Raw genomic sequence first — 27087 nt, 5'->3', positions numbered from 1 at the left:
GGGAATGGGAGGGTAAATTTTCATTTTTGAATGTCAACGGCCATATCACGTAGAACGCACCTGGTCTCGTCAGCTCCCAGAAGTTAAGTTACGTCGAGTCCCGTTAGTACTTGGAAGGGTGACCGCTTGGGAATACGGGATGTCGTTGGCGATGAATAGTTTGTTTTCAATAAAAAATTTCTTGACATTTTTTTTCAATCACGATGGTTACCAGTCCAATTTCGTAGATGAAACATTTCAATGCCTTAGAGATAGGTTCAATTCATCTATAAGAATGATTCTGGATCAATTCCATTGAGAGTTTGTCAAATTTTATCGCGTTTTTTAATCGTGATGGTTACCAGTCCAAATTCGTAGATCAAAAATTTCAATGACATAGGGAAAGGTTCAATTCATCTATAGGAATGATTCTGGATGAATTTCATTGCGAGATTTTCAAAGTTGATCGCGCTTTTTATTCGCGATGGTTACCAGTCCAAATTCAATGAACAAACATTTCTGTCACTTTGAAGTGATTTTCTATTCATCCATTGGGAATGGGAGGGTAAATTTTCATTTTTGAATGTCAACGGCCATATCACGTAGAACGCACCTGGTCTCGTCAGCTCCCAGAAGTTAAGTTACGTCGAGTCCCGTTAGTACTTGGAAGGGTGACCGCTTGGGAATACGGGATGTCGTTGGCGATGGATAGTTTGTTTTCAATAACAAATTTCTTGACATTTTTTTTCAATCACGATGGTTACCAGTCCAATTTCGTAGATGAAACATTTCAATGCCTTAGAGATAGGTTCAATTCATCTATAAGAATGATTCTGGATCAATTCCATTGAGAGTTTGTCAAATTTTATCGCGTTTTTTAATCGTGATGGTTACCAGTCCAAATTCGTAGATCAAAAATGTCAATGACATAGGGATAGGTTCAATTCATCTATAGGAATGATTCTGGATGAATTTCATTGCGAGTTTTTCAAAGTTGATCGCGCTTTTTATTCGCGATGGTTACCAGTCCAAATTCAATGAACAAACATTTCTGTCACTTTGAAGTGATTTTCTATTCATCCATTGGGACTGGGAGGGTAAATTTTCATTTTTGAATGTCAACGGCCATATCACGTAGAACGCACCTGGTCTCGTCAGCTCCCAGAAGTTAAGTTACGTCGAGTCCCGTTAGTACTTGGAAGGGTGACCGCTTGGGAATACGGGATGTCGTTGGCGATGAATAGTTTGTTTTCAATAAAAAATTTCTTGAAATTTTTTTTCAATAACGATGGTTACCAGTCCAATTTCGTAGATGAAACATTTCAATGCCTTAGAGATAAGTTCAATTCATCTATAAGAATGATTCTGGATCAATTCCATTGAGAGTTTGTCAAATTTTATCGCGTTTTTTAATCGTGATGGTTACCAGTCCAAATTCGTAGATCAAAAATGTCAATGACATAGGGATAGGTTCAATTCATCTATAGGAATGATTCTGGATGAATTTCATTGCGAGTTTTTCAAAGTTGATCGCGCTTTTTATTTGCGATGGTTACCAGTCCAAATTCAAAGAACAAACATTTCTGTCACTTTGAAGTGATTTTCTATTCATCCATTGGGACTGGGAGGGTAAATTTTCATTTTTGAATGTCAACGGCCATATCACGTAGAACGCACCTGGTCTCGTCAGCTCCCAGAAGTTAAGTAACGTCGAGTCCCGTTAGTACTTGGAAGGGTGACCGCTTGGGAATACGGGATGTCGTTGGCGATGGATAGTTTGTTTTCAATAACAAATTTCTTGACATTTTTTTTCAATCACGATGGTTACCAGTCCAATTTCGTAGATGAAACATTTCAATGCCTTAGAGATAGGTTCAATTCATCTATAAGAATGATTCTGGATCAATTCCATTGAGAGTTTGTCAAATTTTATCGCGTTATTAATCGTGATGGTTACCAGTCCAAATTCGTAGATCAAAAATTTCAATGACATAGGGATAGGTTCAATTCATCTATAGGAATGATTCTGGATGAATTTCATTGCGAGTTTTTCAAAGTTGATCGCGCTTTTTATTCGCGATGGTTACCAGTCCAAATTCAATGAACAAACATTTCTGTCACTTTGAAGTGATTTTCTATTCATCCATTGGGACTGGGAGGGTAAATTTTCATTTTTGAATGTCAACGGCCATATCACGTAGAACGCACCTGGTCTCGTCAGCTCCCAGAAGTTAAGTTACGTCGAGTCCCGTTAGTACTTGGAAGGGTGACCGCTTGGGAATACGGGATGTCGTTGGCGATGAATAGTTTGTTTTCAATAAAAAATTTCTTGACATTTTTTTTCAATCACGATGGTTACCAGTCCAATTTCGTAGATGAAACATTTCAATGCCTTAGAGATAGGTTCAATTCATCTATAAGAATGATTCTGGATCAATTCCATTGAGAGTTTGTCAAATTTTATCGCGTTTTTTAATCGTGATGGTTACCAGTCCAAATTCGTAGATCAAAAATTTCAATGACATAGGGAAAGGTTCAATTCATCTATAGGAATGATTCTGGATGAATTTCATTGCGAGTTTTTCAAAGTTGATCGCGCTTTTTATTCGCGATGGTTACCAGTCCAAATTCAATGAACAAACATTTCTGTCACTTTGAAGTGATTTTCTATTCATCCATTGGGAATGGGAGGGTAAATTTTCATTTTTGAATGTCAACGGCCATATCACGTAGAACGCACCTGGTCTCGTCAGCTCCCAGAAGTTAAGTTACGTCGAGTCCCGTTAGTACTTGGAAGGGTGACCGCTTGGGAATACGGGATGTCGTTGGCGATGGATAGTTTGTTTTCAATAACAAATTTCTTGACATTTTTTTCAATCACGATGGTTACCAGTCCAATTTCGTAGATGAAACATTTCAATGCCTTAGAGATAGGTTCAATTCATCTATAAGAATGATTCTGGATCAATTCCATTGAGAGTTTGTCAAATTTTATCGCGTTATTAATCGTGATGGTTACCAGTCCAAATTCGTAGATCAAAAATTTCAATGACATAGGGATAGGTTCAATTCATCTATAGGAATGATTCTGGATGAATTTCATTGCGAGTTTTTCAAAGTTGATCGCGCTTTTTATTCGCGATGGTTACCAGTCCAAATTCAATGAACAAACATTTCTGTCACTTTGAAGTGATTTTCTATTCATCCATTGGGACTGGGAGGGTAAATTTTCATTTTTGAATGTCAACGGCCATATCACGTAGAACGCACCTGGTCTCGTCAGCTCCCAGAAGTTAAGTTACGTCGAGTCCCGTTAGTACTTGGAAGGGTGACCGCTTGGGAATACGGGATGTCGTTGGCGATGAATAGCTTGTTTTCAATAAAAAATTACTTGAAATTTTTTTTCAATAACGATGGTTACCAGTCCAATTTCGTAGATGAAACATTTCAATGCCTTAGAGATAGGTTCAATTCATCTATAAGAATGATTCTGGATCAATTCCATTGAGATTTTGTCAAATTTTATCGCGTTTTTTAATCGCAATGGTTACCAGTCCAAATTCGTAGATCAAAAATTTCAATGACATAGGGATAGGTTCAATTCATCTATAGGAATGATTCTGGATGAATTTCATTGCGAGATTTTCAAAGTTGATCGCGCTTTTTATTCGCGATGGTTACCAGTCCAAATTCAATGAACAAACATTTCTGTCACTTTGAAGTGATTTTCTATTCATCCATTGGGACTGGGAGGGTAAATTTTCATTTTTGAATGTCAACGGCCATATCACGTAGAACGCACCTGGTCTCGTCAGCTCCCAGAAGTTAAGTAACGTCGAGTCCCGTTAGTACTTGGAAGGGTGACCGCTTGGGAATACGGGATGTCGTTGGCGATGGATAGTTTGTTTTCAATAACAAATTTCTTGACATTTTTTTTCAATCACGATGGTTACCAGTCCAATTTCGTAGATGAAACATTTCAATGCCTTAGAGATAGGTTCAATTCATCTATAAGAATGATTCTGGATCAATTCCATTGAGAGTTTGTCAAATTTTATCGCGTTATTAATCGTGATGGTTACCAGTCCAAATTCGTAGATCAAAAATTTCAATGACATAGGGATAGGTTCAATTCATCTATAGGAATGATTCTGGATGAATTTCATTGCGAGTTTTTCAAAGTTGATCGCGCTTTTTATTCGCGATGGTTACCAGTCCAAATTCAATGAACAAACATTTCTGTCACTTTGAAGTGATTTTCTATTCATCCATTGGGACTGGGAGGGTAAATTTTCATTTTTGAATGTCAACGGCCATATCACGTAGAACGCACCTGGTCTCGTCAGCTCCCAGAAGTTAAGTTACGTCGAGTCCCGTTAGTACTTGGAAGGGTGACCGCTTGGGAATACGGGATGTCGTTGGCGATGAATAGCTTGTTTTCAATAAAAAATTACTTGAAATTTTTTTTCAATAACGATGGTTACCAGTCCAATTTCGTAGATGAAACATTTCAATGCCTTAGAGATAGGTTCAATTCATCTATAAGAATGATTCTGGATCAATTCCATTGAGATTTTGTCAAATTTTATCGCGTTTTTTAATCGCAATGGTTACCAGTCCAAATTCGTAGATCAAAAATTTCAATGACATAGGGATAGGTTCAATTCATCTATAGGAATGATTCTGGATGAATTTCATTGCGAGTTTTTCAAAGTTGATCGCGCTTTTTATTTGCGATGGTTACCAGTCCAAATTCAATGAACAAACATTTCTGTCACTTTGAAGTGATTTTCTATTCATCCATTGGGACTGGGAGGGTAAATTTTCATTTTTGAATGTCAACGGCCATATCACGTAGAACGCACCTGGTCTTGTCAGCTCCCAGAAGTTAAGTAACGTCGAGTCCCGTTAGTACTTGGAAGGGTGACCGCTTGGGAATACGGGATGTCGTTGGCGATGAATAGCTTGTTTTCAATAAAAAATTACTTAAAATTTTTTTTCAATAACGATGGTTACCAGTCCAATTTCGTAGATGAAACATTTCAATGCCTTAGAGATAGGTTCAATTCATCTATAAGAATGATTCTGGATCAATTCCATTGAGATTTTGTCAAATTTTATCGCGTTTTTTAATCGCAATGGTTACCAGTCCAAATTCGTAGATCAAAAATTTCAATGACATATGGATAGGTTCAATTCATCTATAGGAATGATTCTGGATGAATTTCATTGCGAGTTTTTCAAAGTTGATCGCGCTTTTTATTTGCGATGGTTACCAGTCCAAATTCAATGAACAAACATTTCTGTCACTTTGAAGTGATTTTCTATTCATCCATTGGGAATGGGAGGGTAAATTTTCATTTTTGAATGTCAACGGCCATATCACGTAGAACGCACCTGGTCTCGTCAGCTCCCAGAAGTTAAGTTACGTCGAGTCCCGTTAGTACTTGGAAGGGTGACCGCTTGGGAATACGGGATGTCGTTGGCGATGGATAGTTTGTTTTCAATAACAAATTTCTTGACATTTTTTTTTCAATCACGATGGTTACCAGTCCAATTTCGTAGATGAAACATTTCAATGCCTTAGAGATAGGTTCAATTCATCTATAAGAATGATTCTGGATCAATTCCATTGAGAGTTTGTCAAATTTAATCGCGTTATTAATCGTGATGGTTACCAGTCCAAATTCGTAGATCAAAAATTTCAATGACATAGGGATAGGTTCAATTCATCTATAGGAATGATTCTGGATGAATTTCATTGCGAGTTTTTCAAAGTTGATCGCGCTTTTTATTCGCGATGGTTACCAGTCCAAATTCAATGAAGAAACATTTCTGTCACTTTGAAGTGATTTTCTATTCATCCATTGGGACTGGGAGGGTAAATTTTCATTTTTGAATGTCAACGGCCATATCACGTAGAACGCACCTGGTCTCGTCAGCTCCCAGAAGTTAAGTTACGTCGAGTCCCGTTAGTACTTGGAAGGGTGACCGCTTGGGAATACGGGATGTCGTTGGCGATGGATAGTTTGTTTTCAATAACAAATTTCTTGACATTTTTTTTCAATCACGATGGTTACCAGTCCAATTTCGTAGATGAAACATTTCAATGCCTTAGAGATAGGTTCAATTCATCTATAAGAATGATTCTGGATCAATTCCATTGAGAGTTTGTCAAATTTTATCGCGTTTTTTAATCGCAATGGTTACCAGTCCAAATTCGTAGATCAAAAATTTCAATGACATAGGGATAGGTTCAATTCATCTATAGGAATGATTCTGGATGAATTTCATTGCGAGATTTTCAAAGTTGATCGCGCTTTTTATTCGCGAAGGTTACCAGTCAAAATTCAATGAACAAACATTTCTGTCACTTTGAAGTGATTTTCTATTCATCCATTGGGACTGGGAGGGTAAATTTTCATTTTTGAATGTCAACGGCCATATCACGTAGAACGCACCTGGTCTCGTCAGCTCCCAGAAGTTAAGTTACGTCGAGTCCCGTTAGTACTTGGAAGGGTGACCGCTTGGGAATACGGGATGTCGTTGGCGATGGATAGTTTGTTTTCAATAACAAATTTCTTGACATTTTTTTTCAATCACGATGGTTACCAGTCCAATTTCGTAGATGAAACATTTCAATGCCTTAGAGATAGGTTCAATTCATCTATAAGAATGATTCTGGATCAATTCCATTGAGAGTTTGTCAAATTTTATCGCGTTATTAATCGTGATGGTTACCAGTCCAAATTCGTAGATCAAAAATTTCAATGACATAGGGATAGGTTCAATTCATCTATAGGAATGATTCTGGATGAATTTCATTGCGAGTTTTTCAAAGTTGATCGCGCTTTTTATTCGCGATGGTTACCAGTCAAAATTCAATGAACAAACATTTCTGTCACTTTGAAGTGATTTTCTATTCATCCATTGGGACTGGGAGGGTAAATTTTCATTTTTGAATGTCAACGGCCATATCACGTAGAACGCACCTGGTCTCGTCAGCTCCCAGAAGTTAAGTTACGTCGAGTCCCGTTAGTACTTGGAAGGGTGACCGCTTGGGAATACGGGATGTCGTTGGCGATGAATAGCTTGTTTTCAATAAAAAATTACTTGAAATTTTTTTTCAATAACGATGGTTACCAGTCCAATTTCGTAGATGAAACATTTCAATGCCTTAGAGATAGGTTCAATTCATCTATAAGAATGATTCTGGATCAATTCCATTGAGAGTTTGTCAAATTTTATCGCGTTTTTTAATCGCAATGGTTACCAGTCCAAATTCGTAGATCAAAAATTTCAATGACATAGGGATAGGTTCAATTCATCTATAGGAATGATTCTGGATGAATTTCATTGCGAGATTTTCAAAGTTGATCGCGCTTTTTATTCGCGAAGGTTACCAGTCAAAATTCAATGAACAAACATTTCTGTCACTTTGAAGTGATTTTCTATTCATCCATTGGGACTGGGAGGGTAAATTTTCATTTTTGAATGTCAACGGCCATATCACGTAGAACGCACCTGGTCTCGTCAGCTCCCAGAAGTTAAGTTACGTCGAGTCCCGTTAGTACTTGGAAGGGTGACCGCTTGGGAATACGGGATGTCGTTGGCGATGGATAGTTTGTTTTCAATAACAAATTTCTTGACATTTTTTTTCAATCACGATGGTTACCAGTCCAATTTCGTAGATGAAACATTTCAATGCCTTAGAGATAGGTTCAATTCATCTATAAGAATGATTCTGGATCAATTCCATTGAGAGTTTGTCAAATTTTATCGCGTTATTAATCGTGATGGTTACCAGTCCAAATTCGTAGATCAAAAATTTCAATGACATAGGGATAGGTTCAATTCATCTATAGGAATGATTCTGGATGAATTTCATTGCGAGTTTTTCAAAGTTGATCGCGCTTTTTATTCGCGATGGTTACCAGTCAAAATTCAATGAACAAACATTTCTGTCACTTTGAAGTGATTTTCTATTCATCCATTGGGACTGGGAGGGTAAATTTTCATTTTTGAATGTCAACGGCCATATCACGTAGAACGCACCTGGTCTCGTCAGCTCCCAGAAGTTAAGTTACGTCGAGTTCCGTTAGTACTTGGAAGGGTGACCGCTTGGGAATACGGGATGTCGTTGGCGATGGATAGTTTGTTTTCAATAACAAATTTCTTGACATTTTTTTTCAATCACGATGGTTACCAGTCCAATTTCGTAGATGAAACATTTCAATGCCTTAGAGATAGGTTCAATTCATCTATAAGAATGATTCTGGATCAATTCCATTGAGAGTTTGTCAAATTTTATCGCGTTATTAATCGTGATGGTTACCAGTCCAAATTCGTAGATCAAAAATTTCAATGACATAGGGATAGGTTCAATTCATCTATAGGAATGATTCTGGATGAATTTCATTGCGAGTTTTTCAAAGTTGATCGCGCTTTTTATTTGCGATGGTTACCAGTCCAAATTCAAAGAACAAACATTTCTGTCACTTTGAAGTGATTTTCTATTCATCCATTGGGACTGGGAGGGTAAATTTTCATTTTTGAATGTCAACGGCAATATCACGTAGAACGCACCTGGTCTCGTCAGCTCCCAGAAGTTAAGTTACGTCGAGTCCCGTTAGTACTTGGAAGGGTGACCGCTTGGGAATACGGGATGTCGTTGGCGATGGATAGTTTGTTTTCAATAACAAATTTCTTGACATTTTTTTTCAATCACGATGGTTACCAGTCCAATTTCGTAGATGAAACATTTCAATGCCTTAGAGATAGGTTCAATTCATCTATAAGAATGATTCTGGATCAATTCCATTGAGAGTTTGTCAAATTTTATCGCGTTTTTTAATCGCAATGGTTACCAGTCCAAATTCGTAGATCAAAAATTTCAATGACATAGGGATAGGTTCAATTCATCTATAGGAATGATTCTGGATGAATTTCATTGCGAGATTTTCAAAGTTGATCGCGCTTTTTATTCGCGAAGGTTACCAGTCAAAATTCAATGAACAAACATTTCTGTCACTTTGAAGTGATTTTCTATTCATCCATTGGGACTGGGAGGGTAAATTTTCATTTTTGAATGTCAACGGCCATATCACGTAGAACGCACCTGGTCTCGTCAGCTCCCAGAATTTAAGTTACGTCGAGTCCCGTTAGTACTTGGAAGGGTGACCGCTTGGGAATACGGGATGTCGTTGGCGATGGATAGTTTGTTTTCAATAACAAATTTCTTGACATTTTTTTTCAATCACGATGGTTACCAGTCCAATTTCGTAGATGAAACATTTCAATGCCTTAGAGATAGGTTCAATTCATCTATAAGAATGATTCTGGATCAATTCCATTGAGAGTTTGTCAAATTTTATCGCGTTATTAATCGTGATGGTTACCAGTCCAAATTCGTAGATCAAAAATTTCAATGACATAGGGATAGGTTCAATTCATCTATAGGAATGATTCTGGATGAATTTCATTGCGAGATTTTCAAAGTTGATCGCGCTTTTTATTCGCGAAGGTTACCAGTCAAAATTCAATGAACAAACATTTCTGTCACTTTGAAGTGATTTTCTATTCATCCATTGGGACTGGGAGGGTAAATTTTCATTTTTGAATGTCAACGGCCATATCACGTAGAACGCACCTGGTCTCGTCAGCTCCCAGAAGTTAAGTTACGTCGAGTCCCGTTAGTACTTGGAAGGGTGACCGCTTGGGAATACGGGATGTCGTTGGCGATGGATAGTTTGTTTTCAATAACAAATTTCTTGACATTTTTTTTCAATCACGATGGTTACCAGTCCAATTTCGTAGATGAAACATTTCAATGCCTTAGAGATAGGTTCAATTCATCTATAAGAATGATTCTGGATCAATTCCATTGAGAGTTTGTCAAATTTTATCGCGTTATTAATCGTGATGGTTACCAGTCCAAATTCGTAGATCAAAAATTTCAATGACATAGGGATAGGTTCAATTCATCTATAGGAATGATTCTGGATGAATTTCATTGCGAGTTTTTCAAAGTTGATCGCGCTTTTTATTCGCGATGGTTACCAGTCAAAATTCAATGAACAAACATTTCTGTCACTTTGAAGTGATTTTCTATTCATCCATTGGGACTGGGAGGGTAAATTTTCATTTTTGAATGTCAACGGCCATATCACGTAGAACGCACCTGGTCTCGTCAGCTCCCAGAAGTTAAGTTACGTCGAGTTCCGTTAGTACTTGGAAGGGTGACCGCTTGGGAATACGGGATGTCGTTGGCGATGGATAGTTTGTTTTCAATAACAAATTTCTTGACATTTTTTTTCAATCACGATGGTTACCAGTCCAATTTCGTAGATGAAACATTTCAATGCCTTAGAGATAGGTTCAATTCATCTATAAGAATGATTCTGGATCAATTCCATTGAGAGTTTGTCAAATTTTATCGCGTTTTTTAATCGCAATGGTTACCAGTCCAAATTCGTAGATCAAAAATTTCAATGACATAGGGATAGGTTCAATTCATCTATAGGAATGATTCTGGATGAATTTCATTGCGAGATTTTCAAAGTTGATCGCGCTTTTTATTCGCGAAGGTTACCAGTCAAAATTCAATGAACAAACATTTCTGTCACTTTGAAGTGATTTTCTATTCATCCATTGGGACTGGGAGGGTAAATTTTCATTTTTGAATGTCAACGGCCATATCACGTAGAACGCACCTGGTCTCGTCAGCTCCCAGAAGTTAAGTTACGTCGAGTCCCGTTAGTACTTGGAAGGGTGACCGCTTGGGAATACGGGATGTCGTTGGCGATGGATAGTTTGTTTTCAATAACAAATTTCTTGACATTTTTTTTCAATCACGATGGTTACCAGTCCAATTTCGTAGATGAAACATTTCAATGCCTTAGAGATAGGTTCAATTCATCTATAAGAATGATTCTGGATCAATTCCATTGAGAGTTTGTCAAATTTTATCGCGTTATTAATCGTGATGGTTACCAGTCCAAATTCGTAGATCAAAAATTTCAATGACATAGGGATAGGTTCAATTCATCTATAGGAATGATTCTGGATGAATTTCATTGCGAGTTTTTCAAAGTTGATCGCGCTTTTTATTCGCGATGGTTACCAGTCAAAATTCAATGAACAAACATTTCTGTCACTTTGAAGTGATTTTCTATTCATCCATTGGGACTGGGAGGGTAAATTTTCATTTTTGAATGTCAACGGCCATATCACGTAGAACGCACCTGGTCTCGTCAGCTCCCAAAAGTTAAGTTACGTCGAGTCCCGTTAGTACTTGGAAGGGTGACCGCTTGGGAATACGGGATGTCGTTGGCGATGGATAGTTTGTTTTCAATAACAAATTTCTTGACATTTTTTTTCAATCACGATGGTTACCAGTCCAATTTCGTAGATGAAACATTTCAATGCCTTAGAGATAGGTTCAATTCATCTATAAGAATGATTCTGGATCAATTCCATTGAGAGTTTGTCAAATTTTATCGCGTTATTAATCGTGATGGTTACCAGTCCAAATTCGTAGATCAAAAATTTCAATGACATAGGGATAGGTTCAATTCATCTATAGGAATGATTCTGGATGAATTTCATTGCGAGTTTTTCAAAGTTGATCGCGCTTTTTATTCGCGATGGTTACCAGTCAAAATTCAATGAACAAACATTTCTGTCACTTTGAAGTGATTTTCTATTCATCCATTGGGACTGGGAGGGTAAATTTTCATTTTTGAATGTCAACGGCCATATCACGTAGAACGCACCTGGTCTCGTCAGCTCCCAGAAGTTAAGTTACGTCGAGTTCCGTTAGTACTTGGAAGGGTGACCGCTTGGGAATACGGGATGTCGTTGGCGATGGATAGTTTGTTTTCAATAACAAATTTATTGACATTTTTTTTCAATCACGATGGTTACCAGTCCAATTTCGTAGATGAAACATTTCAATGCCTTAGAGATAGGTTCAATTCATCTATAAGAATGATTCTGGATCAATTCCATTGAGAGTTTGTCAAATTTTATCGCGTTATTAATCGTGATGGTTACCAGTCCAAATTCGTAGATCAAAAATTTCAATGACATAGGGATAGGTTCAATTCATCTATAGGAATGATTCTGGATGAATTTCATTGCGAGTTTTTCAAAGTTGATCGCGCTTTTTATTTGCGATGGTTACCAGTCCAAATTCAAAGAACAAACATTTCTGTCACTTTGAAGTGATTTTCTATTCATCCATTGGGACTGGGAGGGTAAATTTTCATTTTTGAATGTCAACGGCAATATCACGTAGAACGCACCTGGTCTCGTCAGCTCCCAGAAGTTAAGTTACGTCGAGTCCCGTTAGTACTTGGAAGGGTGACCGCTTGGGAATACGGGATGTCGTTGGCGATGGATAGTTTGTTTTCAATAACAAATTTCTTGACATTTTTTTTCAATCACGATGGTTACCAGTCCAATTTCGTAGATGAAACATTTCAATGCCTTAGAGATAGGTTCAATTCATCTATAAGAATGATTCTGGATCAATTCCATTGAGAGTTTGTCAAATTTTATCGCGTTATTAATCGTGATGGTTACCAGTCCAAATTCGTAGATCAAAAATTTCAATGACATAGGGATAGGTTCAATTCATCTATAGGAATGATTCTGGATGAATTTCATTGCGAGTTTTTCAAAGTTGATCGCGCTTTTTATTTGCGATGGTTACCAGTCCAAATTCAAAGAACAAACATTTCTGTCACTTTGAAGTGATTTTCTATTCATCCATTGGGACTGGGAGGGTAAATTTTCATTTTTGAATGTCAACGGCAATATCACGTAGAACGCACCTGGTCTCGTCAGCTCCCAGAAGTTAAGTTACGTCGAGTCCCGTTAGTACTTGGAAGGGTGACCGCTTGGGAATACGGGATGTCGTTGGCGATGGATAGTTTGTTTTCAATAACAAATTTCTTGACATTTTTTTTCAATCACGATGGTTACCAGTCCAATTTCGTAGATGAAACATTTCAATGCCTTAGAGATAGGTTCAATTCATCTATAAGAATGATTCTGGATCAATTCCATTGAGAGTTTGTCAAATTTTATCGCGTTATTAATCGTGATGGTTACCAGTCCAAATTCGTAGATCAAAAATTTCAATGACATAGGGATAGGTTCAATTCATCTATAGGAATGATTCTGGATGAATTTCATTGCGAGTTTTTCAAAGTTGATCGCGCTTTTTATTCGCGATGGTTACCAGTCAAAATTCAATGAACAAACATTTCTGTCACTTTGAAGTGATTTTCTATTCATCCATTGGGACTGGGAGGGTAAATTTTCATTTTTGAATGTCAACGGCCATATCACGTAGAACGCACCTGGTCTCGTCAGCTCCCAGAAGTTAAGTTACGTCGAGTTCCGTTAGTACTTGGAAGGGTGACCGCTTGGGAATACGGGATGTCGTTGGCGATGGATAGTTTGTTTTCAATAACAAATTTCTTTACATTTTTTTTCAATCACGATGGTTACCAGTCCAATTTCGTAGATGAAACATTTCAATGCCTTAGAGATAGGTTCAATTCATCTATAAGAATGATTCTGGATCAATTCCATTGAGAGTTTGTCAAATTTTATCGCGTTATTAATCGTGATGGTTACCAGTCCAAATTCGTAGATCAAAAATTTCAATGACATAGGGATAGGTTCAATTCATCTATAGGAATGATTCTGGATGAATTTCATTGCGAGTTTTTCAAAGTTGATCGCGCTTTTTATTTGCGATGGTTACCAGTCCAAATTCAAAGAACAAACATTTCTGTCACTTTGAAGTGATTTTCTATTCATCCATTGGGACTGGGAGGGTAAATTTTCATTTTTGAATGTCAACGGCCATATCACGTAGAACGCACCTGGTCTCGTCAGCTCCCAGAAGTTAAGTTACGTCGAGTCCCGTTAGTACTTGGAAGGGTGACCGCTTGGGAATACGGGATGTCGTTGGCGATGGATAGTTTGTTTTCAATAACAAATGTCTTGACATTTTTTTTCAATCACGATGGTTACCAGTCCAATTTCGTAGATGAAACATTTCAATGCCTTAGAGATAGGTTCAATTCATCTATAAGAATGATTCTGGATCAATTCCATTGAGAGTTTGTCAAATTTTATCGCGTTTTTTAATCGTGATGGTTACCAGTCCAAATTCGTAGATCAAAAATTTCAATGACATAGGGATAGGTTCAATTCATCTATAGGAATGATTCTGGATGAATTTCATTGCGAGTTTTTCAAAGTTGATCGCGCTTTTTATTCGCGATGGTTACCAGTCCAAATTCAATGAACAAACATTTCTGTCACTTTGAAGTGATTTTCTATTCATCCATTGGGACTGGGAGGGTAAATTTTCATTTTTGAATGTCAACGGCCATATCACGTAGAACGCACCTGGTCTCGTCAGCTCCCAGAAGTTAAGTTACGTCGAGTCCCGTTAGTACTTGGAAGGGTGACCGCTTGGGAATACGGGATGTCGTTGGCGATAGATAGTTTGTTTTCAATAACAAATGTCTTGACATTTTTTTTCAATCACGATGGTTACCAGTCCAATTTCGTAGATGAAACATTTCAATGCCTTAGAGATAGGTTCAATTCATCTATAAGAATGATTCTGGATCAATTCCATTGAGAGTTTGTCAAATTTTATCGCGTTTTTTAATCGTGATGGTTACCAGTCCAAATTCGTAGATCAAAAATTTCAATGACATAGGGATAGGTTCAATTCATCTATAGGAATGATTCTGGATGAATTTCATTGCGAGTTTTTCAAAGTTGATCGCGCTTTTTATTCGCGATGGTTACCAGTCCAAATTCAATGAACAAACATTTCTGTCACTTTGAAGTGATTTTCTATTCATCCATTGGGACTGGGAGGGTAAATTTTCATTTTTGAATGTCAACGGCCATATCACGTAGAACGCACCTGGTCTCGTCAGCTCCCAGAAGTTAAGTTACGTCGAGTCCCGTTAGTACTTGGAAGGGTGACCGCTTGGGAATACGGGATGTCGTTGGCGATGGATAGTTTGTTTTCAATAACAAATGTCTTGACATTTTTTTTCAATCACGATGGTTACCAGTCCAATTTCGTAGATGAAACATTTCAATGCCTTAGAGATAGGTTCAATTCATCTATAAGAATGATTCTGGATCAATTCCATTGAGAGTTTGTCAAATTTTATCGCGTTTTTTAATCGTGATGGTTACCAGTCCAAATTCGTAGATCAAAAATTTCAATGACATAGGGATAGGTTCAATTCATCTATAGGAATGATTCTGGATGAATTTCATTGCGAGTTTTTCAAAGTTGATCGCGCTTTTTATTCGCGATGGTTACCAGTCCAAATTCAATGAACAAACATTTCTGTCACTTTGAAGTGATTTTCTATTCATCCATTGGGACTGGGAGGGTAAATTTTCATTTTTGAATGTCAACGGCCATATCACGTAGAACGCACCTGGTCTCGTCAGCTCCCAGAAGTTAAGTTACGTCGAGTCCCGTTAGTACTTGGAAGGGTGACCGCTTGGGAATACGGGATGTCGTTGGCGATAGATAGTTTGTTTTCAATAACAAATGTCTTGACATTTTTTTTCAATCACGATGGTTACCAGTCCAATTTCGTAGATGAAACATTTCAATGCCTTAGAGATAGGTTCAATTCATCTATAAGAATGATTCTGGATCAATTCCATTGAGAGTTTGTCAAATTTTATCGCGTTTTTTAATCGTGATGGTTACCAGTCCAAATTCGTAGATCAAAAATTTCAATGACATAGGGATAGGTTCAATTCATCTATAGGAATGATTCTGGATGAATTTCATTGCGAGTTTTTCAAAGTTGATCGCGCTTTTTATTCGCGATGGTTACCAGTCCAAATTCAATGAACAAACATTTCTGTCACTTTGAAGTGATTTTCTATTCATCCATTGGGACTGGGAGGGTAAATTTTCATTTTTGAATGTCAACGGCCATATCACGTAGAACGCACCTGGTCTCGTCAGCTCCCAGAAGTTAAGTTACGTCGAGTCCCGTTAGTACTTGGAAGGGTGACCGCTTGGGAATACGGGATGTCGTTGGCGATGGATAGTTTGTTTTCAATAACAAATGTCTTGACATTTTTTTTCAATCACGATGGTTACCAGTCCAATTTCGTAGATGAAACATTTCAATGCCTTAGAGATAGGTTCAATTCATCTATAAGAATGATTCTGGATCAATTCCATTGAGAGTTTGTCAAATTTTATCGCGTTTTTTAATCGTGATGGTTACCAGTCCAAATTCGTAGATCAAAAATTTCAATGACATAGGGATAGGTTCAATTCATCTATAGGAATGATTCTGGATGAATTTCATTGCGAGTTTTTCAAAGTTGATCGCGCTTTTTATTCGCGATGGTTACCAGTCCAAATTCAATGAACAAACATTTCTGTCACTTTGAAGTGATTTTCTATTCATCCATTGGGACTGGGAGGGTAAATTTTCATTTTTGAATGTCAACGGCCATATCACGTAGAACGCACCTGGTCTCGTCAGCTCCCAGAAGTTAAGTTACGTCGAGTCCCGTTAGTACTTGGAAGGGTGACCGCTTGGGAATACGGGATGTCGTTGGCGATGGATAGTTTGTTTTCAATAACAAATGTCTTGACATTTTTTTTCAATCACGATGGTTACCAGTCCAATTTCGTAGATGAAACATTTCAATGCCTTAGAGATAGGTTCAATTCATCTATAAGAATGATTCTGGATCAATTCCATTGAGAGTTTGTCAAATTTTATCGCGTTATTAATCGTGATGGTTACCAGTCCAAATTCGTAGATCAAAAATTTCAATGACATAGGGATAGGTTCAATTCATCTATAGGAATGATTCTGGATGAATTTCATTGCGAGTTTTTCAAAGTTGATCGCGCTTTTTATTCGCGATGGTTACCAGTCAAAATTCAATGAACAAACATTTCTGTCACTTTGAAGTGATTTTCTATTCATCCATTGGGACTGGGAGGGTAAATTTTCATTTTTGAATGTCAACGGCCATATCACGTAGAACGCACCTGGTCTCGTCAGCTCCCAGAAGTTAAGTTACGTCGAGTTCCGTTAGTACTTGGAAGGGTGACCGCTTGGGAATACGGGATGTCGTTGGCGATGGATAGTTTGTTTTCAATAACAAATTTCTTGACATTTTTTTTCAATCACGATGGTTACCAGTCCAATTTCGTAGATGAAACATTTCAATGCCTTAGAGATAGGTTCAATTCATCTATAAGAATGATTCTGGATCAATTCCATTGAGAGTTTGTCAAATTTTATCGCGTTATTAATCGTGATGGTTACCAGTCCAAATTCGTAGATCAAAAATTTCAATGACATAGGGATAGGTTCAATTCATCTATAGGAATGATTCTGGATGAATTTCATTGCGAGATTTTCAAAGTTGATCGCGCTTTTTATTCGCGAAGGTTACCAGTCAAAATTCAATGAACAAACATTTCTGTCACTTTGAAGTGATTTTCTATTCATCCATTGGGACTGGGAGGGTAAATTTTCATTTTTGAATGTCAACGGCCATATCACGTAGAACGCACCTGGTCTCGTCAGCTCCCAGAAGTTAAGTTACGTCGAGTCCCGTTAGTACTTGGAAGGGTGACCGCTTGGGAATACGGGATGTCGTTGGCGATGGATAGTTTGTTTTCAATAACAAATTTCTTGACATTTTTTTTCAATCACGATGGTTACCAGTCCAATTTCGTAGATGAAACATTTCAATGCCTTAGAGATAGGTTCAATTCATCTATAAGAATGATTCTGGATCAATTCCATTGAGAGTTTGTCAAATTTTATCGCGTTATTAATCGTGATGGTTACCAGTCCAAATTCGTAGATCAAAAATTTCAATGACATAGGGATAGGTTCAATTCATCTATAGGAATGATTCTGGATGAATTTCATTGCGAGTTTTTCAAAGTTGATCGCGCTTTTTATTCGCGATGGTTACCAGTCCAAATTCAATGAACAAACATTTCTGTCACTTTGAAGTGATTTTCTATTCATCCATTGGGACTGGGAGGGTAAATTTTCATTTTTGAATGTCAACGGCCATATCACGTAGAACGCACCTGGTCTCGTCAGCTCCCAGAAGTTAAGTTACGTCGAGTCCCGTTAGTACTTGGAAGGGTGACCGCTTGGGAATACGGGATGTCGTTGGCGATAGATAGTTTGTTTTCAATAACAAATGTCTTGACATTTTTTTTCAATCACGATGGTTACCAGTCCAATTTCGTAGATGAAACATTTCAATGCCTTAGAGATAGGTTCAATTCATCTATAAGAATGATTCTGGATCAATTCCATTGAGAGTTTGTCAAATTTTATCGCGTTTTTTAATCGTGATGGTTATCAGTCCAAATTCGTAGATCAAAAATTTCAATGACATAGGGATAGGTTCAATTCATCTATAGGAATGATTCTGGATGAATTTCATTGCGAGTTTTTCAAAGTTGATCGCGCTTTTTATTCGCGATGGTTACCAGTCCAAATTCAATGAACAAACATTTCTGTCACTTTGAAGTGATTTTCTATTCATCCATTGGGACTGGGAGGGTAAATTTTCATTTTTGAATGTCAACGGCCATATCACGTAGAACGCACCTGGTCTCGTCAGCTCCCAGAAGTTAAGTTACGTCGAGTCCCGTTAGTGCTTGGAAGGGTGGCCGCTTGGGAATACGGGATGTCGTTGGCGATGGATAGTTTGTTTTCAATAACAAATGTCTTGACATTTTTTTTCAATCACGATGGTTACCAGTCCAATTTCGTAGATGAAACATTTCAATGCCTTAGAGATAGGTTCAATTCATCTATAAGAATGATTCTGGATCAATTCCATTGAGAGTTTGTCAAATTTTATCGCGTTTTTTAATCGTGATGGTTACCAGTCCAAATTCGTAGATCAAAAATTTCAATGACATAGGGATAGGTTCAATTCATCTATAGGAATGATTCTGGATGAATTTCATTGCGAGTTTTTCAAAGTTGATCGCGCTTTTTATTCGCGATGGTTACCAGTCCAAATTCAATGAACAAACATTTCTGTCACTTTGAAGTGATTTTCTATTCATCCATTGGGACTGGGAGGGTAAATTTTCATTTTTGAATGTCAACGGCCATATCACGTAGAACGCACCTGGTCTCGTCAGCTCCCAGAAGTTAAGTTACGTCGAGTCCCGTTAGTACTTGGAAGGGTGACCGCTTGGGAATACGGGATGTCGTTGGCGATGGATAGTTTGTTTTCAATAACAAATTTCTTGACATTTTTTTTCAATCACGATGGTTACCAGTCCAATTTCGTAGATGAAACATTTCAATGCCTTAGAGATAGGTTCAATTCATCTATAAGAATGATTCTGGATCAATTCCATTGAGAGTTTGTCAAATTTTATCGCGTTTTTTAATCGTGATGGTTACCAGTCCAAATTCGTAGATCAAAAATTTCAATGACATAGGGATAGGTTCAATTCATCTATAGGAATGATTCTGGATGAATTTCATTGCGAGTTTTTCAAAGTTGATCGCGCTTTTTATTCGCGATGGTTACCAGTCCAAATTCAATGAACAAACATTTCTGTCACTTTGAAGTGATTTTCTATTCATCCATTGGGACTGGGAGGGTAAATTTTCATTTTTGAATGTCAACGGCCATATCACGTAGAACGCACCTGGTCTCGTCAGCTCCCAGAAGTTAAGTTACGTCGAGTCCCGTTAGTACTTGGAAGGGTGACCGCTTGGGAATACGGGATGTCGTTGGCGATGGATAGTTTGTTTTCAATAACAAATGTCTTGACATTTTTTTTCAATCACGATGGTTACCAGTCCAATTTCGTAGATGAAACATTTCAATGCCTTAGAGATAGGTTCAATTCATCTATAAGAATGATTCTGGATCAATTCCATTGAGAGTTTGTCAAATTTTATCGCGTTTTTTAATCGTGATGGTTACCAGTCCAAATTCGTAGATCAAAAATTTCAATGACATAGGGATAGGTTCAATTCATCTATAGGAATGATTCTGGATGAATTTCATTGCGAGTTTTTCAAAGTTGATCGCGCTTTTTATTCGCGATGGTTACCAGTCCAAATTCAATGAACAAACATTTCTGTCACTTTGAAGTGATTTTCTATTCATCCATTGGGACTGGGAGGGTAAATTTTCATTTTTGAATGTCAACGGCCATATCACGTAGAACGCACCTGGTCTCGTCAGCTCCCAGAAGTTAAGTTACGTCGAGTCCCGTTAGTACTTGGAAGGGTGACCGCTTGGGAATACGGGATGTCGTTGGCGATGGATAGTTTGTTTTCAATAACAAATTTCTTGACATTTTTTTTCAATCACGATGGTTACCAGTCCAATTTCGTAGATGAAACATTTCAATGCCTTAGAGATAGGTTCAATTCATCTATAAGAATGATTCTGGATCAATTCCATTGAGAGTTTGTCAAATTTTATCGCGTTTTTTAATCGTGATGGTTACCAGTCCAAATTCGTTGATCAAAAATTTCAATGACATAGGGATAGGTTCAATTCATCTATAGGAATGATTCTGGATGAATTTCATTGCGAGATTTTCAAAGTTGATCGCGCTTTTTATTCGCGATGGTTACCAGTCAAAATTCAATGAACAAACATTTCTGTCACTTTGAAGTGATTTTCTATTCATCCATTGGGACTGGGAGGGTAAATTTTCATTTTTGAATGTCAACGGCCATATCACGTAGAACGCACCTGGTCTCGTCAGCTCCCAGAAGTTAAGTTACGTCGAGTCCCGTTAGTACTTGGAAGGGTGACCGCTTGGGAATACGGGATGTCGTTGGCGATGGATAGTTTGTTTTCAATAACAAATTTCTTGACATTTTTTTTCAATCACGATGGTTACCAGTCCAATTTCGTAGATGAAACATTTCAATGCCTTAGAGATAGGTTCAATTCATCTATAAGAATGATTCTGGATCAATTCCATTGAGAGTTTGTCAAATTTTATCGCGTTTTTTAATCGTGATGGTTACCAGTCCAAATTCGTAGATCAAAAATTTCAATGACATAGGGATAGGTTCAATTCATCTATAGGAATGATTCTGGATGAATTTCATTGCGAGTTTTTCAAAGTTGATCGCGCTTTTTATTTGCGATGGTTACCAGTCCAAATTCAATGAACAAACATTTCTGTCACTTTGAAGTGATTTTCTATTCATCCATTGGGACTGGGAGGGTAAATTTTCATTTTTGAATGTCAACGGCCATATCACGTAGAACGCAACTGGTCTCGTCAGCTCCCAGAAGTTAAGTTACGTCGAGTCCCGTTAGTACTTGGAAGGGTGACCGCTTGGGAATACGGGATGTCGTTGGCGATGGATAGTTTGTTTTCAATAACAAATTTCTTGACATTTTTTTTCAATCACGATGGTTACCAGTCCAATTTCGTAGATGAAACATTTCAATGCCTTAGAGATAGGTTCAATTCATCTATAAGAATGATTCTGGATCAATTCCATTGAGATTTTGTCAAATTTTATCGCGTTTTTTAATCGCAATGGTTACCAGTCCAAATTCGTAGTTCAAAAATTTCAATGACATAGGGCTAGGTTCAATTCATCTATAGGAATGATTCTGGATGAATTTCATTAAGAGTTTTTCAAAGTTGATCGCGCTTTTTATTTGCGATGGTTACCAGTCCAAATTCAATGAACAAACATTTCTGTCACTTTGAAGTGATTTTCTATTCATCCATTGGGACTGGGAGGGTAAATTTTCATTTTTGAATGTCAACGGCCATATCACGTAGAACGCACCTGGTCTCGTCAGCTCCCAGAAGTTAAGTTACGTCGAGTCCCGTTAGTACTTGGAAGGGTGACCGCTTGGGAATACGGGATGTCGTTGGCGATGGATAGTTTGTTTTCAATAACAAATGTCTTGACATTTTTTTTCAATCACGATGGTTACCAGTCCAATTTCGTAGATGAAACATTTCAATGCCTTAGAGATAGGTTCAATTCATCTATAAGAATGATTCTGGATCAATTCCATTGAGAGTTTGTCAAATTTTATCGCGTTTTTTAATCGTGATGGTTACCAGTCCAAATTCGTAGTTCAAAAATTTCAATGACATAGGGCTAGGTTCAATTCATCTATAGGAATGATTCTGGATGAATTTCATTAAGAGTTTTTCAAAGTTGATCGCGCTTTTTATTTGCGATGGTTACCAGTCCAAATTCAATGAACAAACATTTCTGTCACTTTGAAGTGATTTTCTATTCATCCATTGGGACTGGGAGGGTAAATTTTCATTTTTGAATGTCAACGGCCATATCACGTAGAACGCACCTGGTCTCGTCAGCTCCCAGAAGTTAAGTTACGTCGAGTCCCGTTAGTACTTGGAAGGGTGACCGCTTGGGAATACGGGATGTCGTTGGCGATGAATAGTTTGTTTTCAATAAAAAATTTCTTGAAATTTTTTTTCAATAACGATGGTTACCAGTCCAATTTCGTAGATGAAACATTTCAATGCCTTAGAGATAGGTTCAATTCATCTATAAGAATGATTCTGGATCAATTCCATTGAGAGTTTGTCAAATTTTATCGCGTTTTTTAATCGCAATGGTTACCAGTCCAAATTCGTAGATCAAAAATTTCAATGACATAGGGATAGGTTCAATTCATCTATAGGAATGATTCTGGATGAATTTCATTGCGAGATTTTCAAAGTTGATCGCGCTTTTTATTCGCGATGGTTACCAGTCAAAATTCAATGAACAAACATTTCTGTCACTTTGAAGTGATTTTCTATTCATCCATTGGGACTGGGAGGGTAATTTTTCATTTTTGAATGTCAACGGCCATATCACGTAGAACGCACCTGGTCTCGTCAGCTCCCAGAAGTTAAGTAACGTCGAGTCCCGTTAGTACTTGGAAGGGTGACCGCTTGGGAATACGGGATGTCGTTGGCGATGGATAGTTTGTTTTCAATAACAAATTTCTTGAAATTTTTTTTCAATCACGATGGTTACCAGTCCAATTTCGTAGATGAAACATTTCAATGCCTTAGAGATAGGTTCAATTCATCTATAAGAATGATTCTGGATCAATTCCATTGAGAGTTTGTCAAATTTTATCGCGTTTTTCAATCACGATGGTTACCAGTCCAATTTCGTAGATGAAACATTTCAATGCCTTAGAGATAGGTTCAATTCATCTATAAGAATGATTCTGGATCAATTCCATTGAGAGTTTGTCAAATTTTATCGCGTTTTTTAATCGTGATGGTTACCAGTCCAAATTCGTAGATCAAAAATTTCAATGACATAGGGATAGGTTCAATTCATCTATAGGAATGATTCTGGATGAATTTCATTGCGAGTTTTTCAAAGTTGATCGCGGTTTTTACTCGCGATGGTTACCAGTCAAAATTCAATGAACAAACATTTCTGTCACTTTGAAGTGATTTTCTATTCATCCATTGGGACTGGGAGGGTAAATTTTCATTTTTGAATGTCAACGGCCATACCACGTAGAACGCACCTGGTCTCGTCAGCTCCCAGAAGTTAAGTTACGTCGAGTCCCGTTAGTACTTGGAAGGGTGACCGCTTGGGAATACGGGATGTCGTTGGCGATGGATAGTTTGTTTTCAATAACAAATTTCTTGACATTTTTTTTCAATCACGATGGTTACCAGTCCAATTTCGTAGATGAAACATTTCAATGCCTTAGAGATAGGTTCAATTCATCTATAAGAATGATTCTGGATCAATTCCATTGAGAGTTTGTCAAATTTTATCGCGTTTTTTAATCGTGATGGTTACCAGTCCAAATTCGTAGATCAAAAATTTCAATGACATAGGGATAGGTTCAATTCATCTATAGGAATGATTCTGGATGAATTTCATTGCGAGTTTTTCAAAGTTGATCGCGGTTTTTACTCGCGATGGTTACCAGTCAAAATTCAATGAACAAACATTTCTGTCACTTTGAAGTGATTTTCTATTCATCCATTGGGACTGGGAGGGTAAATTTTCATTTTTGAATGTCAACGGCCATACCACGTAGAACGCACCTGGTCTCGTCAGCTCCCAGAAGTTAAGTTACGTCGAGTCCCGTTAGTACTTGGAAGGGTGACCGCTTGGGAATACGGGATGTCGTTGGCGATGGATAGTTTGTTTTCAATAACAAATTTCTTGACATTTTTTTTCAATCACGATGGTTACCAGTCCAATTTCGTAGATGAAACATTTCAATGCCTTAGAGATAGGTTCAATTCATCTATAAGAATGATTCTGGATCAATTCCATTGAGAGTTTGTCAAATTTTATCGCGTTTTTTAATCGTGATGGTTACCAGTCCAAATTCGTAGATCAAAAATTTCAATGACATAGGGATAGGTTCAATTCATCTATAGGAATGATTCTGGATGAATTTCATTGCGAGTTTTTCAAAGTTGATCGCGGTTTTTACTCGCGATGGTTACCAGTCCAAATTCAATGAACAAACATTTCTGTCACTTTGAAGTGATTTTCTATTCATCCATTGGGACTGGGAGGGTAAATTTTCATTTTTGAATGTCAACGGCCATATCACGTAGAACGCACCTGGTCTCGTCAGCTCCCAGAAGTTAAGTTACGTCGAGTCCCGTTAGTACTTGGAAGGGTGACCGCTTGGGAATACGGGATGTCGTTGGCGATGGATAGTTTGTTTTCAATAACAAATTTCTTGACATTTTTTTTCAATCACGATGGTTACCAGTCCAATTTCGTAGATGAAACATTTCAATGCCTTAGAGATAGGTTCAATTCATCTATAAGAATGATTCTGGATCAATTCCATTGAGAGTTTGTCAAATTTTATCGCGTTTTTTAATCGTGATGGTTACCAGTCCAAATTCGTAGATCAAAAATTTCAATGACATAGGGATAGGTTCAATTCATCTATAGGAATGATTCTGGATGAATTTCATTGCGAGTTTTTCAAAGTTGATCGCGGTTTTTACTCGCGATGGTTACCAGTCAAAATTCAATGAACAAACATTTCTGTCACTTTGAAGTGATTTTCTATTCATCCATTGGGACTGGGAGGGTAAATTTTCATTTTTGAATGTCAACGGCCATACCACGTAGAACGCACCTGGTCTCGTCAGCTCCCAGAAGTTAAGTTACGTCGAGTCCCGTTAGTACTTGGAAGGGTGACCGCTTGGGAATACGGGATGTCGTTGGCGATGGATAGTTTGTTTTCAATAACAAATTTCTTGACATTTTTTTTCAATCACGATGGTTACCAGTCCAATTTCGTAGATGAAACATTTCAATGCCTTAGAGATAGGTTCAATTCATCTATAAGAATGATTCTGGATCAATTCCATTGAGAGTTTGTCAAATTTTATCGCGTTTTTTAATCGTGATGGTTACCAGTCCAAATTCGTAGATCAAAAATTTCAATGACATAGGGATAGGTTCAATTCATCTATAGGAATGATTCTGGATGAATTTCATTGCGAGTTTTTCAAAGTTGATCGCGGTTTTTACTCGCGATGGTTACCAGTCCAAATTCAATGAACAAACATTTCTGTCACTTTGAAGTGATTTTCTATTCATCCATTGGGACTGGGAGGGTAAATTTTCATTTTTGAATGTCAACGGCCATATCACGTAGAACGCACCTGGTCTCGTCAGCTCCCAGAAGTTAAGTTACGTCGAGTCCCGTTAGTACTTGGAAGGGTGACCGCTTGGGAATACGGGATGTCGTTGGCGATGAATAGTTTGTTTTCAATAAAAAATTTCTTGAAATTTTTTTTCAATAACGATGGTTACCAGTCCATTTTCGTAGATGAAACATTTCAATGCCTTAGAGATAGGTTCAATTCATCTATAGGAATGATTCTGGATGAATTTCATTGCGAGTTTTTCAAAGTTGATCGCGCTTTTTATTCGCGATGGTTACCAGTCCAAATTCAATGAACAAACATTTCTGTCACTTTGAAGTGATTTTCTATTCATCCATTGGGACTGGGAGGGTAAATTTTCATTTTTGAATGTCAACGGCCATATCACGTAGAACGCACCTGGTCTCGTCAGCTCCCAGAAGTTAAGTTACGTCGAGTCCCGTTAGTACTTGGAAGGGTGACCGCTTGGGAATACGGGATGTCGTTGGCGATGGATAGTTTGTTTTCAATAACAAATTTCTTGACATTTTTTTTCAATCACGATGGTTACCAGTCCAATTTCGTAGATGAAACATTTCAATGCCTTAGAGATAGGTTCAATTCATCTATAAGAATGATTCTGGATCAATTCCATTGAGAGTTTGTCAAATTTTATCGCGTTATTAATCGTGATGGTTACCAGTCCAAATTCGTAGATCAAAAATTTCAATGACATAGGGATAGGTTCAATTCATCTATAGGAATGATTCTGGATGAATTTCATTGCGAGTTTTTCAAAGTTGATCGCGCTTTTTATTCGCGATGGTTACCAGTCAAAATTCAATGAACAAACATTTCTGTCACTTTGAAGTGATTTTCTATTCATCCATTGGGACTGGGAGGGTAAATTTTCATTTTTGAATGTCAACGGCCATATCACGTAGAACGCACCTGGTCTCGTCAGCTCCCAGAAGTTAAGTTACGTCGAGTCCCGTTAGTACTTGGAAGGGTGACCGCTTGGGAATACGGGATGTCGTTGGCGATGAATAGTTTGTTTTCAATAAAAAATTTCTTGAAATTTTTTTTCAATAACGATGGTTACCAGTCCAATTTCGTAGATGAAACATTTCAATGCCTTAGAGATAGGTTCAATTCATCTATAAGAATGATTCTGGATCAATTCCATTGAGAGTTTGTCAAATTTTATCGCGTTTTTTAATCGTGATGGTTACCAGTCCAAATTCGTAGATCAAAAATTTCAATGACATAGGGATAGGTTCAATTCATCTATAGGAATGATTCTGGATGAATTTCATTGCGAGTTTTTCAAAGTTGATCGCGCTTTTTATTCGCGATGGTTACCAGTCCAAATTCAATGAACAAACATTTCTGTCACT

At 37.6% G+C, this 27087-nt stretch overlaps 51 pseudogenes; all 51 read left to right on the top strand.

The window, feature by feature from the left end:
• Positions 1-32: 32 nt before the first annotated feature.
• On the top strand, positions 33-151 carry LOC124332675 (annotated as a pseudogene).
• Positions 152-564: 413 nt separating this feature from the next.
• On the top strand, positions 565-683 carry LOC124332674 (annotated as a pseudogene).
• A 413-nt stretch (positions 684-1096) lies between these two features.
• LOC124332673 lies at positions 1097-1215 on the top strand (annotated as a pseudogene).
• Positions 1216-1628: 413 nt separating this feature from the next.
• On the top strand, positions 1629-1747 carry LOC124334595 (annotated as a pseudogene).
• Positions 1748-2159: 412 nt separating this feature from the next.
• Positions 2160-2278, top strand: LOC124332672 (annotated as a pseudogene).
• A 413-nt stretch (positions 2279-2691) lies between these two features.
• LOC124332671 lies at positions 2692-2810 on the top strand (annotated as a pseudogene).
• A 411-nt stretch (positions 2811-3221) lies between these two features.
• Positions 3222-3340, top strand: LOC124332670 (annotated as a pseudogene).
• A 413-nt stretch (positions 3341-3753) lies between these two features.
• On the top strand, positions 3754-3872 carry LOC124334593 (annotated as a pseudogene).
• A 412-nt stretch (positions 3873-4284) lies between these two features.
• On the top strand, positions 4285-4403 carry LOC124332667 (annotated as a pseudogene).
• Positions 4404-4816: 413 nt separating this feature from the next.
• On the top strand, positions 4817-4935 carry LOC124329797 (annotated as a pseudogene).
• Positions 4936-5348: 413 nt separating this feature from the next.
• LOC124332666 lies at positions 5349-5467 on the top strand (annotated as a pseudogene).
• A 413-nt stretch (positions 5468-5880) lies between these two features.
• LOC124332665 lies at positions 5881-5999 on the top strand (annotated as a pseudogene).
• Positions 6000-6412: 413 nt separating this feature from the next.
• LOC124332664 lies at positions 6413-6531 on the top strand (annotated as a pseudogene).
• Positions 6532-6943: 412 nt separating this feature from the next.
• Positions 6944-7062, top strand: LOC124332663 (annotated as a pseudogene).
• A 413-nt stretch (positions 7063-7475) lies between these two features.
• On the top strand, positions 7476-7594 carry LOC124332662 (annotated as a pseudogene).
• Positions 7595-8006: 412 nt separating this feature from the next.
• On the top strand, positions 8007-8125 carry LOC124333908 (annotated as a pseudogene).
• A 412-nt stretch (positions 8126-8537) lies between these two features.
• LOC124333901 lies at positions 8538-8656 on the top strand (annotated as a pseudogene).
• A 413-nt stretch (positions 8657-9069) lies between these two features.
• LOC124335513 lies at positions 9070-9188 on the top strand (annotated as a pseudogene).
• A 412-nt stretch (positions 9189-9600) lies between these two features.
• On the top strand, positions 9601-9719 carry LOC124332661 (annotated as a pseudogene).
• A 412-nt stretch (positions 9720-10131) lies between these two features.
• On the top strand, positions 10132-10250 carry LOC124333907 (annotated as a pseudogene).
• Positions 10251-10663: 413 nt separating this feature from the next.
• On the top strand, positions 10664-10782 carry LOC124332660 (annotated as a pseudogene).
• Positions 10783-11194: 412 nt separating this feature from the next.
• Positions 11195-11313, top strand: LOC124334310 (annotated as a pseudogene).
• Positions 11314-11725: 412 nt separating this feature from the next.
• LOC124333906 lies at positions 11726-11844 on the top strand (annotated as a pseudogene).
• Positions 11845-12256: 412 nt separating this feature from the next.
• Positions 12257-12375, top strand: LOC124333899 (annotated as a pseudogene).
• A 412-nt stretch (positions 12376-12787) lies between these two features.
• Positions 12788-12906, top strand: LOC124333898 (annotated as a pseudogene).
• Positions 12907-13318: 412 nt separating this feature from the next.
• Positions 13319-13437, top strand: LOC124333905 (annotated as a pseudogene).
• A 412-nt stretch (positions 13438-13849) lies between these two features.
• Positions 13850-13968, top strand: LOC124332659 (annotated as a pseudogene).
• A 413-nt stretch (positions 13969-14381) lies between these two features.
• On the top strand, positions 14382-14500 carry LOC124332658 (annotated as a pseudogene).
• Positions 14501-14913: 413 nt separating this feature from the next.
• On the top strand, positions 14914-15032 carry LOC124332656 (annotated as a pseudogene).
• A 413-nt stretch (positions 15033-15445) lies between these two features.
• Positions 15446-15564, top strand: LOC124332655 (annotated as a pseudogene).
• A 413-nt stretch (positions 15565-15977) lies between these two features.
• Positions 15978-16096, top strand: LOC124332654 (annotated as a pseudogene).
• A 413-nt stretch (positions 16097-16509) lies between these two features.
• LOC124332653 lies at positions 16510-16628 on the top strand (annotated as a pseudogene).
• Positions 16629-17040: 412 nt separating this feature from the next.
• LOC124333904 lies at positions 17041-17159 on the top strand (annotated as a pseudogene).
• A 412-nt stretch (positions 17160-17571) lies between these two features.
• LOC124332651 lies at positions 17572-17690 on the top strand (annotated as a pseudogene).
• A 412-nt stretch (positions 17691-18102) lies between these two features.
• LOC124332650 lies at positions 18103-18221 on the top strand (annotated as a pseudogene).
• A 413-nt stretch (positions 18222-18634) lies between these two features.
• LOC124329790 lies at positions 18635-18753 on the top strand (annotated as a pseudogene).
• A 413-nt stretch (positions 18754-19166) lies between these two features.
• Positions 19167-19285, top strand: LOC124332649 (annotated as a pseudogene).
• Positions 19286-19698: 413 nt separating this feature from the next.
• On the top strand, positions 19699-19817 carry LOC124332648 (annotated as a pseudogene).
• Positions 19818-20230: 413 nt separating this feature from the next.
• Positions 20231-20349, top strand: LOC124332647 (annotated as a pseudogene).
• Positions 20350-20762: 413 nt separating this feature from the next.
• LOC124332646 lies at positions 20763-20881 on the top strand (annotated as a pseudogene).
• Positions 20882-21294: 413 nt separating this feature from the next.
• On the top strand, positions 21295-21413 carry LOC124335083 (annotated as a pseudogene).
• A 413-nt stretch (positions 21414-21826) lies between these two features.
• LOC124332644 lies at positions 21827-21945 on the top strand (annotated as a pseudogene).
• Positions 21946-22358: 413 nt separating this feature from the next.
• Positions 22359-22477, top strand: LOC124332643 (annotated as a pseudogene).
• A 413-nt stretch (positions 22478-22890) lies between these two features.
• Positions 22891-23009, top strand: LOC124334592 (annotated as a pseudogene).
• Positions 23010-23552: 543 nt separating this feature from the next.
• Positions 23553-23671, top strand: LOC124334897 (annotated as a pseudogene).
• A 413-nt stretch (positions 23672-24084) lies between these two features.
• On the top strand, positions 24085-24203 carry LOC124334896 (annotated as a pseudogene).
• A 413-nt stretch (positions 24204-24616) lies between these two features.
• On the top strand, positions 24617-24735 carry LOC124332642 (annotated as a pseudogene).
• A 413-nt stretch (positions 24736-25148) lies between these two features.
• Positions 25149-25267, top strand: LOC124334895 (annotated as a pseudogene).
• A 413-nt stretch (positions 25268-25680) lies between these two features.
• Positions 25681-25799, top strand: LOC124332641 (annotated as a pseudogene).
• A 283-nt stretch (positions 25800-26082) lies between these two features.
• Positions 26083-26201, top strand: LOC124332640 (annotated as a pseudogene).
• Positions 26202-26613: 412 nt separating this feature from the next.
• LOC124332638 lies at positions 26614-26732 on the top strand (annotated as a pseudogene).
• The last annotated feature ends 355 nt before the right edge of the window (positions 26733-27087 follow it).

The sequence above is a fragment of the Daphnia pulicaria genome, chromosome 3 (assembly GCF_021234035.1).
Source record: "Daphnia pulicaria isolate SC F1-1A chromosome 3, SC_F0-13Bv2, whole genome shotgun sequence".
Lineage (NCBI taxonomy): Eukaryota > Metazoa > Arthropoda > Branchiopoda > Diplostraca > Daphniidae > Daphnia > Daphnia pulicaria.
This window is presented reverse-complemented; position numbering and strand designations above follow the sequence as displayed.